Raw genomic sequence first — 12,671 nt, 5'->3', positions numbered from 1 at the left:
AAATTAGGAAAAATGGGGGAAAAAAGAATGAAAAAAATTGAAAACATTATTTTGAAGACTTCTAGCCAAAAAAAAAAAAATCAGTCCAAACTGTAGAAAATAATAAAAATTGAAAAACATTAGGCAAGACTAGAATCTAACAACAGGTGAACTATAGTTTTTGAAACATAAATTTTCTCTCTCCAGTTTCCCATTTTTGCTAAAGACAAATCACAGTGGGACTGATTTGCTTTATTATACTTGGCCTGATTATTTGTATACAGTGCAGCAAGAATAATTTTTTTTTTGAGATGGAATTTCACTCTTGTTGCCCAGGCTAGAGTGCAATGATGCAAACTTGGCTCACCACAACCTCTGCCTCCCAGATTCAAGCAGTTCTCCTGCCTCACCCTCCTGAGCAGCTGGGATTACAGGCATGCACCACCACACCTGGCTAATTTTGTATTTTTAGTAGAGACAGGGTTTCTCCATGTTGGTCAGGCTGGTCTCCAGCTCCCGACCTCAAGTGATCCACCCACCTTGGCCTCCCAAAGTGCTAGGATTACAGGCGTGAGCCACCACGCCCAGCCATAATTTTTTTACATAGTCTTTTAAATTGGCTTCGATGGAACATTGTTTCACTGGTCAGGAACCCAGTACATGGACTGTGTAGACAAAGGTATGAGGCCACTTTTCCCAAGGGGTTTTTATTGGCTCTATTAGTCGTTTGATTCCTTAAAGGAAAGTACACCATTTCAGTCAAAGCCTTGATAAAATAACCAGTTTCTCCAATTGTGTCCTACTACAAATGAACACAGATTCTTATTGAACTTATGCAAATAACCATATTGCCAAAAGTTAAGAATACTCACAAATAGTTCCCAAATTCTGGAGAAATCAGGTAGAAAGAAACAAATATGCTCCAAATTTTGATCATAGGAGTATACTTCCTTGTTAAAAGTTGACAATAGCTCAAAAGAAATGTTTCCTTGACTCTGAAAAAACAAAACAAAGGATCAGAAATGTTTTAATCAAAGTATCAAAAAGACTACTTCAGTCCTCTATCAGTTCAGTCCATGCAGTTAATTCCTGGTCTACTTCATTTTCATGAATATTTCAGCTCTGCATGAGTCCTGAAAGTTTTCCCTCAATTCTGATGTCACAGTCTCCAAAGTTATCAGAAACCTGCATTCAAGAGCACCTTTTAGGCTGGGCACAGTGGCTCATGCCTGTAATCTCGGCACTTTGGGGAGGCCGAGGCGGGTGGATCGCCTGAGGTCAGGAGTTTGAGAACAGCCCAGCCAACATGGTGAAACCCTGTCTCTACTAAAAATATAAAAATTAGCCAGGCGTGGTGGTGGGCACCTGTAATCCCAGCTACTCAGGAGGCTGAGGCAGGAGAATTGTTTGAACCTGGGAGGTGGAGGTTGCAGTGAGCCAAGATTGTGCCATTGCACTCCAGCCTGTCTCAAAAAAAAAAAAAAAAAAAAAAAAGAGCACCTGTTAGCACTTGTTAGAGTTTTATTGATTATAAAGCCACCTTATAAAGAGGACCAAACCAAGAAAACAATTGTCTGTGGATGACAAAAAGTTTTAGGGCAGCCATAGTAAAAAACACAACTGACAAGGAAATTTTTTGCCTCTGTGGCAGACAATAATTTAACATAATGATTACAATTATTACTGATAATGTATACTAAGTCATATCAGAATTATAGGAGTTTCCCATAATTTTGGAACACATACCAATAACATATTTATACAAATACAGCCCAAAGAAAACCAAACACCATTTCATATTTGACAGTGCTTCCTGTATAATTTTTATACCGAATAGGACAAATTATGTCATTTTTGGACTTTAGGGAACCTAATATCTTTTTTTTTTTTTTTTGAGACGGAGTCTCGCTCTGTCGCCCAGGCTGGACTGCAGTGGCGCGATCTCGGCTCACTGCAAGCTCCGACTCCCGGGTTCACACCATTCTCCTGCCTCAGCCTCCTGAGTAGCTGGGACTACAGGCGCCCGCTACCACGCCCGGCTAATTTTTTGTATTTTTAGTAGAGACGGGGTTTCACCGTGTTAGCCAGGATGGTCTCGATCTCCTGACCTCGTGATCCGCCCGCCTCGGCCTCCCAAAGTGCTGGGATTACAGGCGTGAGCCACCGCGCCCGGCCAGGGAACCTAATATCTTAAAGGATTAATTGGGTCAGAAAAAGACATAACACACACACACACACACACACATATATATATATATGTGTGTGTGTGTATATATATATATATATATTTTTTTTTTTTTTTTTTTTTTTTTTTGAGACAAAGTCTCCCTCTGTCACCCAGGCTGGAGTGCAGTGGTGCAATCGTGGCTCACTGCAACCTCTGGCTCCTGGGTTCAAGCAATTCTCCTGCCTCAGCCTCCCAAGTAGCTGGGACTACAGGCATGTGCCAACACACCCAGTTAATTTTTGTATTTTTAGTAAAGATGGGGTTTCACTATGTTGGCCAGGCTGGTCCCAAACTCTTGACCTCAGGTGATTCACTGCCTTGGCCTCCCAAAGTGCTGGGATTACAGGCATGAGCCATCGCACCTGGCCAATACATAATTTATAATTTGATTCTGGGTTGTCAAATATCAAAGGTTTAAAACACTTGGTAACTCATTGTAAAATAACTCATTCATTTGACCAAAGTGATAACTCGGGGATTAAAAAAAAAGTGAAAACCTTCATTCATTGAGAGGAGACTTAATTTTTATAAACAATCTATAAAATTTTAATCTTGACCATAAGATATAACTTCCATAAGCCTTTTATAAACATTGTTACCTTTATTAAGGAGTCACTTAATGCTTCAAGAAAAACTTGTTGATCTGACACGGGGGCCCATATGCTGGTCTTGCATCAGTGTGCCTTTCACATTATTGATTAACTTATAGAGAAACTGAACTTATTTTATTCCTGAAAATTGGCCCTTACAGTGTCACACACCCACCTCTTCCACAATAGTCCCTGGGCCTTGTGGAGTTGAATAGCTTTAAATTCTGACCCTGTGTCACAGGAAATGCAGTTTATTTTGATTGGCATCTTCCAGCAGGCCTGAAGATGAGCCTTTAATTGCTGTCAGAGTTTAGGATTTCGCAGGACTTGGTGTCCTTTTTAGACCTAGGAGTCAAAGCCTTGTAACTCACTGTCACAAGGACTTTAAAAGCACATACGAGGGCTGGGTGTGGTGGCCCACACCTGTAATCCCAGCACTTTTGGAGGCTGAGGCAGGCGGATTGCCTGAGGTCAGGAGTTCAAGACCAGCCTGGTCAACATGGTGAAGCCCCGTCTCTACTAAAAATACAAAAATTAGCTGGGCATGGTGACGTGCGCCTGTAGTCCCAGCTACTCAGTAGGCTGAGGCAGGAGAATCGCTTGAACCCAGGAGGCGGATGTTGCAGTGAGCTGAGATTGTGCCATTGCACTCCACCTTGGGCTATAAGAACAAAATTCTGTCTCAAAAAGAAAGAAAGAAAGAAAGAAAACATTGTTATCATCAGGCCACAACAGCAAACACAACTCAAGGAAATAAACTTATATGAGCTCGAAATGAGTTGAAGGAGAGTGTTACTATTTTGCACCCTTTAAAAGGGTTAAAAGGGGACAGAAAATGAAAATGGTGAGATCCAATAAAGGTGAATGTTGAGTTAAAAAAAATTAAAATCTCTTGGCCGGGCACGGTGGCTCATGCCTGTAATCCCAACACTTTGGGAGACCAAAGTGGGCAGATCATAAGATCAGGAGATCAAGACCATCCTGGTTAACACAGTGAAACCTCGTCTCTACTAAAAATACAAAAAATTAGCTGGGCGTAGTGGTGGGTGCCTGTAGTCCCAGCTACTCCGGAGGCTGAGGCAGGAGAATGGCATGAACCCGGCAGGCGGAGCTTGCAGTGAGCCCAGATCGTGCCACTGCACTCCAGCCTCAGTGACAGTGTGAGACTCTGTCTCAAAAAAATAAATAAAAATAAAAATAAAAAATAAATTAAAATCTCTCATAATTTATTAAGAGAAAATCAATCCCTTAAGAAAATTTCATTGTTGTAACCAATTATATAGTGTATAAGATTTTTTATACATCAAGCCCAGTCTCTGAAAAGATCATTATAATTTCACTTTAATTATAGACAACTTGATCATATAAAAGTTTTTTTTTTAAATAAATCTTCTTATTGTGACTTACATACACCGTTCATGACATGCTTTGACTTTCTGGTTTGTCCTGAACATCCTTCTTTCTTAAACAGTCATTTTATTCTAGGACTAAATTTGCCACACAAGATGCTTTCTCATATGAAATTATTTTTCTTTATGTTTTCTTACCAAAAAAACCCAAAAAACCTCTTTATTTTTATAACTTTTTTTTTTCCTTTTTTTTCAAGATGGAGTCTTACTCTGTCATCCAGGTTGGAGTGCAGTGGTGCAATCTCAATACACTACAACCTCCACCTCCTGGGTTCAAGTGATTCTCCTGCCTCAGCCTCCGAAGTATTTGGGATTACAGTCGTCCACCATCACACCTGGCTAATTTTCATATTTTTAGTAGAGATGGGGTTTCACCATGTTGGCCAGGCTGGTCTGAATCTCTTGACCTCAGGTGATCTGTCTGCCTCGGCCTCCCAAAGTTCTGGTTCTGGTATTACAGTTGTCAGCCACCATGCCTGGCCTATTTTTATAACTTTATTTACATCTCTCTTATTTCATGATTCTTTTTAGCTTGGCTTTTTTTTTTTTTTTTTTTTTTTTTTTTTTTTTTTTGAGATGGAGTTTTGCTCTTGTTGCCCAGGCTGGAGTGAAATGGCATGATCTTGGCTCACCACAACCTCCGCCTCCCAGGTTCAAGCAATTCTCCTGCCCCAGCCTCCCGAGTAGCTGGGATTACAGGCATGCACCATCACACCCAGCTAATTTTGTATTTTTAATAGAGACAGAGTTTCTCCATGTTAGTCAGGTTGGTCTTGAACTCCCGACCTCAGGTGATCTGCCCACCTCAGCCTCCCAAAGTTCTGGGATCACAGGCGTGAGCCACCATGCCCAACCCCTTTTTACCTTGCTTTATATATAACCTTTAAATAAGCTTTGAATCAGACAAAACTTTTTCACCTTTTTAAAAGGACACACATTTTTTCAGAAAGAATGTTTTTCTACAATATAATTTTATTGGAAAATACCCAAATAATAAAATACCTATTATTTATTATTATTATTTTGAGACAGAGTCTCCCTCTGTCACCCAGGCTGGAGTGCAGTGGTGCAATCTCGGCTCACTGCAACCGCTGCCTCCCAGGTTCAAACAATTCTCCTGTCTCAGCCTCCCAAGTAGCTGAGACTACAGGCACCCACCATCACGCCTGGCTAATTTTTTTTTATTATTATTTTTAGTACAGACAAGATTTCACTATGTTGGCCAAGCTGGTCTTAAACCCCTGACCGCCCACCACAGCCTCCCAAAGTGCTGGGATTACAGGCATGAGCCACCACGCCCAGCCATATTATTTAATTTAACTTTAGATTCTAAGTTATGACAAGTTTGTCTACAACTATCCCATTGTATTTACCTAATTATTTTATTTTAATTATTTACCTAGATTACTTATGAAAACTGTGATAGTCATCATTTAAAGTTATGGAACCACCACTGCAAAATTATAACTGAGACAGTGAAAAAGATCTGACCTAATTGACTTCATCTGGCTTCTAACCTCCAAGCTGTCCTTGTTCATTCCTGGGCATGGGCCAAACTAACTTTGGGAGGAACCTAGTTTATAGTTTAGCTTTGAAACGACATTAACAGTCCTTTCCCAAACAGATTTTAGAGCTCTTTTTCCTTAATGTAAATATGCACAAAGACCATATTACTTCTATTTTACATAAACTCTGGCAAGTAGAGGTGCCATAAAACCTATGGATTACTTGAAAGGGGGCCATTCTCCTTGTTTTCTCCTCATTCTTAGATGATTTGTTTCCTACTTATTTTCCTAAAAGGAGGAACTGAGCTGTAGCCTAAGGTTTTTGAGTGGTAGATTGATGTGTACTGCTTGTGGGCAGGACTCCATAGTGTGTCACCACTGAGTCATTTCCACCCTCTTATGTATCTCAGTTTCTCTCTCCAGAGTTCTATGACCTCTGAGAGAGCTCAAAACGCTGGGTGCTCAGCCCTCATATGCATTTCCTGGACAAGCTTTTTCTTTTTCTTTTTTTTTTTTTTTTTTTTTTTGAGGCAGAGTCTTGCTCTGTCACCCACGCTGGAGTGCAGTGGCATGATCTCAGCTCACTGCAACCTCCACCTCCCACATTCAAGTGATTCTCCTGCCTCGGCCTCCTGAGTAGCTGGGATTACAGGTACCTGCCACCACACCCAGCTAACTTTTGTATTTTTAGTGGAGACAGGGTTTCACCATGTTGGCCAGGTTGGTCTCAAACTCCTGACCTCAGGTGATCCGCCCTCCTTGGCCTCCCAAAACGCTCGGATTAAAGGTGTGAGCCACCACACCCGGCTGCCTTTTTCAAAATTAATTTTTGTTGGGGATTTCCCTGTAGGGCTGCTGCACATCATCTGGGGGGTCAATCACCCAGACACTCCCATGAGCCCCCCGGTCACCCAGGAGCAAAATGCCTTTCTCTTTCAAACTGAGAAAACTCAGTTTCTCATTTACCTATGAAAACAACAGTTCAGTTCCTCATGCAATTGTTCATAGACAAGCCAAATCAAAATTAGTTTTCGGGTAGAGAAGATCCTTTAGAATGCATCTCCAAACTAGAAATAGGATCCTTAAACAACGACTTCCTAGGAGGAAAAAAAAAAAAAAAAACAGCCAGGCACAGTGGCTCATGCCTGTAATCCCATCACTTTGGGAGGCTGAGGTGGGAGGATCACCTGAGGTCAGGAGTTCAAGACCAGCCTGATCAACATGGAGAAACCCTGTCTCTACTAAAAATACAAAATTAGCCAGGCATGGTGGCACATGTCTGTAATCCCAGCTTCTCAGGAGACTGAGGCAGGAAAATTGCTTGAATCCAGGAGGCGGAGTTTGCAGTGAGCTGAGATCACGCCATTGTATTCCAGCCTGGGCAACAAGAGCGAAACTCTGTCTCAAAAAACAACAACAACAACAACAACAACAACAGCCAAGACCACTTCCTGTAAACTGTGCTCAGCCACCCTTACCTTTCTAGCTCTCGTCTGCCATTTCACATGCCAGGGTCAAATCCTCTCACAGTACAAGGTCATCTCTGGTTACCTGCAAAGCCAAAGAGGTCAGCTCATGTAATACAGGAAAACAGAGCTTTAGACCTAAGAAGAATCTGCCCAGGACTCTTGAAACACCACAAGGAAAACAGAACACCCCAAAAGGGATGAGTGATGACTTTGTTCTGAATTCTTTAAAGGGGTTCAAGTTATTAGAAGCCTTCTCTAGATTTTCTGATACTACAGGTGGCAAAGAGGGAAGGAGGTACAGGGTGGAAGAAAAGTAAATGAAAGAACATTTCATTTTTTAAGGAGGAAGCAAACACAGAAACCAAACACATGGGTTGTTTTTTTTTCCTCTTTTGTAGCTGCAAGGAATTTTAGCCAAATTAGAGAGGCTTTGGAATTCCCTCTTGGATTTGACGAAGTCAGGTAGACTTGGTCACTGAGTGCTCTAATGGTAAGGAGAAATTAAGACCAGCTGGTTGTTAAACTTTAGCCAAGAAAATTCAGCTACTTACCTAGGGATGAGTCTCAGGCTGAAGACTGCTCTCTACCATCCCTGAAGCAGGAAAACCTTGAACTCGTCTTCCCTGCTGGGAGCAAGCTCAAACTCCATAAAGGAGCCTGCCTTCCAACATCAGCAAGAAATCTTGCATTCCTGTTGGAAGCAAGTAAAACCAAAAAAAAAAAAGGTGTGGGGGGAGTTGTACAGCGAAATAAACTTTAGATCTCAACCAAATTTTGGGAGATCAGGGGTCCTCTGGAGGGTGTGCTCCCAAACCTCAGCAATTTGTCCTATTGGTTTAAGCCATAAGGTTAGGTCATGCTGGTACCAAGCACCGATAGGAACTTCGTCAAAGATCAGGTGCACCTCCACTCAGAATCCCTTCGTGGTTACCAAAATGTGAACCCGGCATATGTGAGACCGGCCTCAGTTAATTTAGATAGTTTATTTTGCCAAGGTTGAGGGCACACACCCATGACACAGCCTCAGGAAGTCCAGACGACATGTGCCCAAGGTGGTCAGAGCACAGTTTAGTTTTATCATTTTAGGGAGACATGAGACATCAATCAGCATATGTAAGATGAACGTTGGTTCAGCCTGGAAAAGAGGACAACTCAAAGCAAAGGCGGGGCCACTCGAAGCAGGGAGGGGGCTTCTAGGTCATAGGTAGATAAGAGAAAAACGGTTGCATTCTTTTGAGTTTCTGATTGGCCTCTCCAAAGAGGCAAGCAGATATGCATTTATCTCAGTGAGCAGGTGATTTTGAATAGAATGGGAGGCAGGTTTGTCCTAAGCAGTTCCCAGCTTGACTTTACCCTTTAATTTAGTGATTTTGAGGCCCCAAGATTTATTTTCCTTTCATAGCTATGATAAAAAAAAAATACAGACAATACAAAGAATTGGGGAGGATGTAGAAAAATTACAACCTCTGTACATTGCTGATTTTTAATTAATAGAGAAAATTTTATGTATTGTGTAGAACACAATGTTTTGAAGTATATATACATTGTGGAATAGTTAAATCTAGCTAATTAACAAATGTGTTACCTCACATAATTATCACTTTTGTGGTGAGAACACTTATCATCCTCTCCATTTACCTTTTTTCTTTTTTCAGACAAGGTCTTGCTCTGTTGCCCAGGCTGTAGTGCACTAGTATGATCATAGCTCACTGCAGCCTCAACCTCCCTGGGCTGAAGCAATCCTTCCACCTCAGCCTCCTGAGTAACAGGGACTACAGGTGTGCACCATGACATCTGACCACTCTATTTGCATTTTTTTAGTACACTATATTGTCATTAACTGTAGTCTCCATGCTGTATAATAGGTCTCTAAATGGTAAGAAATTAAACATAATTATGATATGATCCAGCAATTCCACTCCTAGGTATGAAAAAATTGAAATGTTCACACACAAACTTGTACATGAACATTTATAGCAGCATTATTTATAATAGCCAAAAAGTGGAAACAACACAAGTGTCCATCAACTGATGAGTGTATTAACAAAATGTGTTATATCCAAACAGTGGAATATTACTCAGCCATAAAAAGGAATGAAGCATTGATACATGCTACTAATGCAGGATTTTTCTTGGCCCCTTTGCCAGGTTTGAAGCAGCAGACATCCCATCTGCTTGGCCCACTGGGCCATGTCTGGCTTGCACTCCAGCCCATGGCTCCTGCTGCTGCTGCTGTGACTACATGCTCAGCCCCTGGCAGGAGAGGATGTGTGAGTGAGTGAGTGAGTATGGGATCTGACCAGCCCTTCCAAACTTCAGCACAGGAGTGGGCTCCATGCAGGGCTTGCAGCTGGACAAGGTGTGTCCTGCCACATCCCAAGGGGATGCAGTGGTGCCCAGGCAAGGGTGCCTACAAACCTGAAGCCCCAGAAGCGGTGTTACAGTGTGCTAATTAGCTCATTTAGTCCCACCATCTGCAGCCTGATGGACAGCAGTGTGTTAACAGCTTGGACAGGTCCTTGCCCAGCTCTGGCCCTTGGCTCCAGGGCTGGCTTGGCCCTGCCATTGCTTCCTGTGGCATTGGGAGGCTGCCCTCTGCTGGTGGAGGGAAGAGGGCCACAATGTTTACAGCCTTCTGAGTACCTGTGCTTGGTGGGTCCTGAATTCTTGTCCCACATCCAAGAAGAATGAGGTCATGCTGACAATTGAAGGGTGATGAGGGCGGAGAATTTTATTGAGTGACAAAACAGCTCTCAGCAGAGAGGGGACAGGAAGGTTGGGTCATCTCCCCAGTGTGGCTGAATCTGGGGGTTTTTATAGGCACAGGATGGGGAAGGGGAGGGCCATAGGTAGTATTGGAAAAGGTAACATTTGATTGGTTTAAAAGCATTATTCAGAAAGAACCAATCAGGAAAGGGTGGGCAAACAGGAACAGAAGTTCTCACTCAGGGTCGCAGGTTTCATCTGGAACCAGGAGTCCAATCTTTCAGCCTTCAGACTATGTTGGGCTTGAAGGTGGGGTTTCACCAAGGACCCGCCCCTAACTGCCTAGGCATTTGTCTGCCTCCTGCTGCTATCACTACAGTGTAGATGAACTTTGAAAACAGAAGAAGCCAAACAGAAAAGCCTTCTTATTATGATTCTATTTACATGAAATGTCTATTTATAGGAAATGCCTGTGAATAGGCAAATCCATACAGACAGGAAGTAGATTTGTGGTTGCTAGGGGTTGGAAAAGGGGGGCATGGGAGGTGATTGCTAATGGATATGGGGAGTCAGACATAAATAGTTAGGATGAAATCATACTGGAGTAGAGTGGGCCCTTAATTGAATCTGACTCGAGTTCTTATAAAAAGAGGAGCCCCCAATGTGAAGATACAGAAACACAACACAGAGAGAAGACAGCTGTGTGAAGAAGAAGCAGAGATTGCAGTTATGTTGCCATAAGCAGAGGAATGTCTGGGGCTAGCAGAAGCTAGCAGAAGCAAGGAAACATCCTCCCTTAGAGGTTTGGGGAGGAGCATGGTCTTGCCAACACCTTGATATTGGACTTTTAGCTTTCAGCACTGTGAGGGAATAAATTTCTGTTGCCTAAAGCAAGTTAGTTTGTGGTACTTAGTTATGGCAGCTGTGGGAAACTCATGGAGATTTACATCTCAATTTTTTTGTTTGTTTTTTTTTTTTTTTTAGAGACAGTCTCGCTCTGTCATCCAGGCTGGAGTGCAGTGGTGCTATCTCGGCTTACTGCAACCTCTGCCTCCCGGGTTCAAGTGATTCTTCTGCCTCAGCCAACTGAGTAGTTGGGATTACAAGCATGTGCCACTATGCCCAGCTAATTTTTGTAGAGACGGGGTCTCACCATGTTGGCAGGCTGGCCTCGAACTCCCTACCTTAAGTGATCCATCTACCCTGGCCTTCCAAAGCGCTGGGATTGCAGGCATGAGCCACCACACCTGGCTTATGTCTAAAGTTTTGAAAAAGGAACCAGTTGAAAAGAAGTTAGGAGAGCAGGCTATACTTGGCACATAGTTGTCACTCAAAAAATGTGAACATGGTACACTTTGATGGAAGGAAAGGTACTGGAAACAGTGGCTTGCTTAGGTAGATCAATTTTACTATTAGATTATAAATCTTTATTGCTAAAAAATCAGTCCTATCAACAGACTGACATCCTATCTTTTTAGTCATCTTACTTAGTAATGCTATTTCAAATCCCAAAACACAAGAGATTTTGTGTTACTTTTTGTCTCTGCCTATTGATCATGGTATGGCGATGCATTCCACTGTGTGATCTTAGGAAAGCCACCTTCTTATCTGAGGTTTAAATTTCCTCACCTACAAAATGTTCTTCCTACTTCATATTTGAATAATGAGGATTAAATGAAATAGTGCATTTGAAAACACTTGGAATTCCAACTACAGAGACTCACTCTTCCAACACTACGGATTGTGGTTATCTATCTAAATTAAGCTTTACACAGAAGTCTTAATTAAAATGACCTTAAGGCGCTGTTTACCAAACATTCCTGATTGTAAGAACCATCTGGAGATACTTATTATAAATTCCAGACCCTTAGGGCTCACTCCAGAACTACTAAATTGGAATCTTCAGAGAAGAGGCATGAAACTCTTATTTTTAACAAGGGCCCAATGTGACTCTTATGATCTCAAAAATAGAGAGCTCTTCCCTGTCAATAGCTGTTCAAATGTAGTGTAGGAGAAACATCTGAAAAGCCTGTCAAAAAAAAGAAGTGGCAGGAAATTAAAAACAAGTGCCTGGAAGAAAAAATTAAATGCCAGAAAGTAACGAAGTGTTAAAACAAACAAACAATGGGGTTGTGTCAAGTGGACACCAGGGCCACCAGAAAGAGCGCCCAAAAGGCCAAAACTGGAAAATGAGAGTATTGGATTATAACTCAAAATGTAAAATAAATGTCTATAAGTCTCTCCTGATATAAATAAATAAATGAATAAATGATGGAAATGGACCAATCTCCCATGCAGAATTCCAAATAATTTATGTAAATATTCTACCCTCAAGGAGGTGAAACTGAACTCCCCACCCCTTATGTGTGGGTTGCACATGGTGATTTCCTGCCAAAGAATACATATGGAAAGGGGAGAGGAAAAAGAATACTGTGGGGAAATGACAGAACTACCTTAGTGTACACTTGTTACGTGATAAGAGTGGCACTTTGTGGTCTTTTTCCCAAAAACCCATAACCCCAATCTAATCATGAGAAGAACATCAGACAAACCCAAGTTGAAGGGCATTCTATAAAAAATACCTGACCAGGCTGGGCGCAGTGGCTCACACCTGTAATCCCAGCACTTTGGGTGGCCGAGGCGGGCGCATCACCTGAGGTCGGGAGTTCAAGACCAGCTTGACCAACATGGAGAAACTCTGTCTCTACTAAAAAAAAAAAAAAAATACAAAATTAGCCAGGCATGGTGGCACATGCCTGTAATCCCAGCTACTCGGGAGGCTGAGG

The 12,671-nt window shown here is 42.1% G+C and overlaps 1 long non-coding RNA gene across 1 annotated transcript; it reads right to left on the bottom strand.

Annotated features, from left to right (window-relative positions):
- Positions 1-883: 883 nt before the first annotated feature.
- LOC134808347 (uncharacterized) lies at positions 884-7,855 on the bottom strand. Its single transcript, XR_010151083.1, has 3 exons — positions 7,731-7,855; positions 7,189-7,261; positions 884-974 (listed from the first exon to the last, which is right to left on the bottom strand). It is a non-coding gene; the product is annotated as an uncharacterized LOC134808347 (long non-coding RNA).
- Positions 7,856-12,671: the final 4,816 nt, after the last annotated feature.

The sequence above is a fragment of the Pan troglodytes genome, chromosome 15 (assembly GCF_028858775.2).
Source record: "Pan troglodytes isolate AG18354 chromosome 15, NHGRI_mPanTro3-v2.0_pri, whole genome shotgun sequence".
Classification (NCBI taxonomy): domain Eukaryota; kingdom Metazoa; phylum Chordata; class Mammalia; order Primates; family Hominidae; genus Pan; species Pan troglodytes.
Note: the sequence above shows the minus strand (reverse complement) of the source record. Positions and strands in the feature narration are given on the sequence as shown.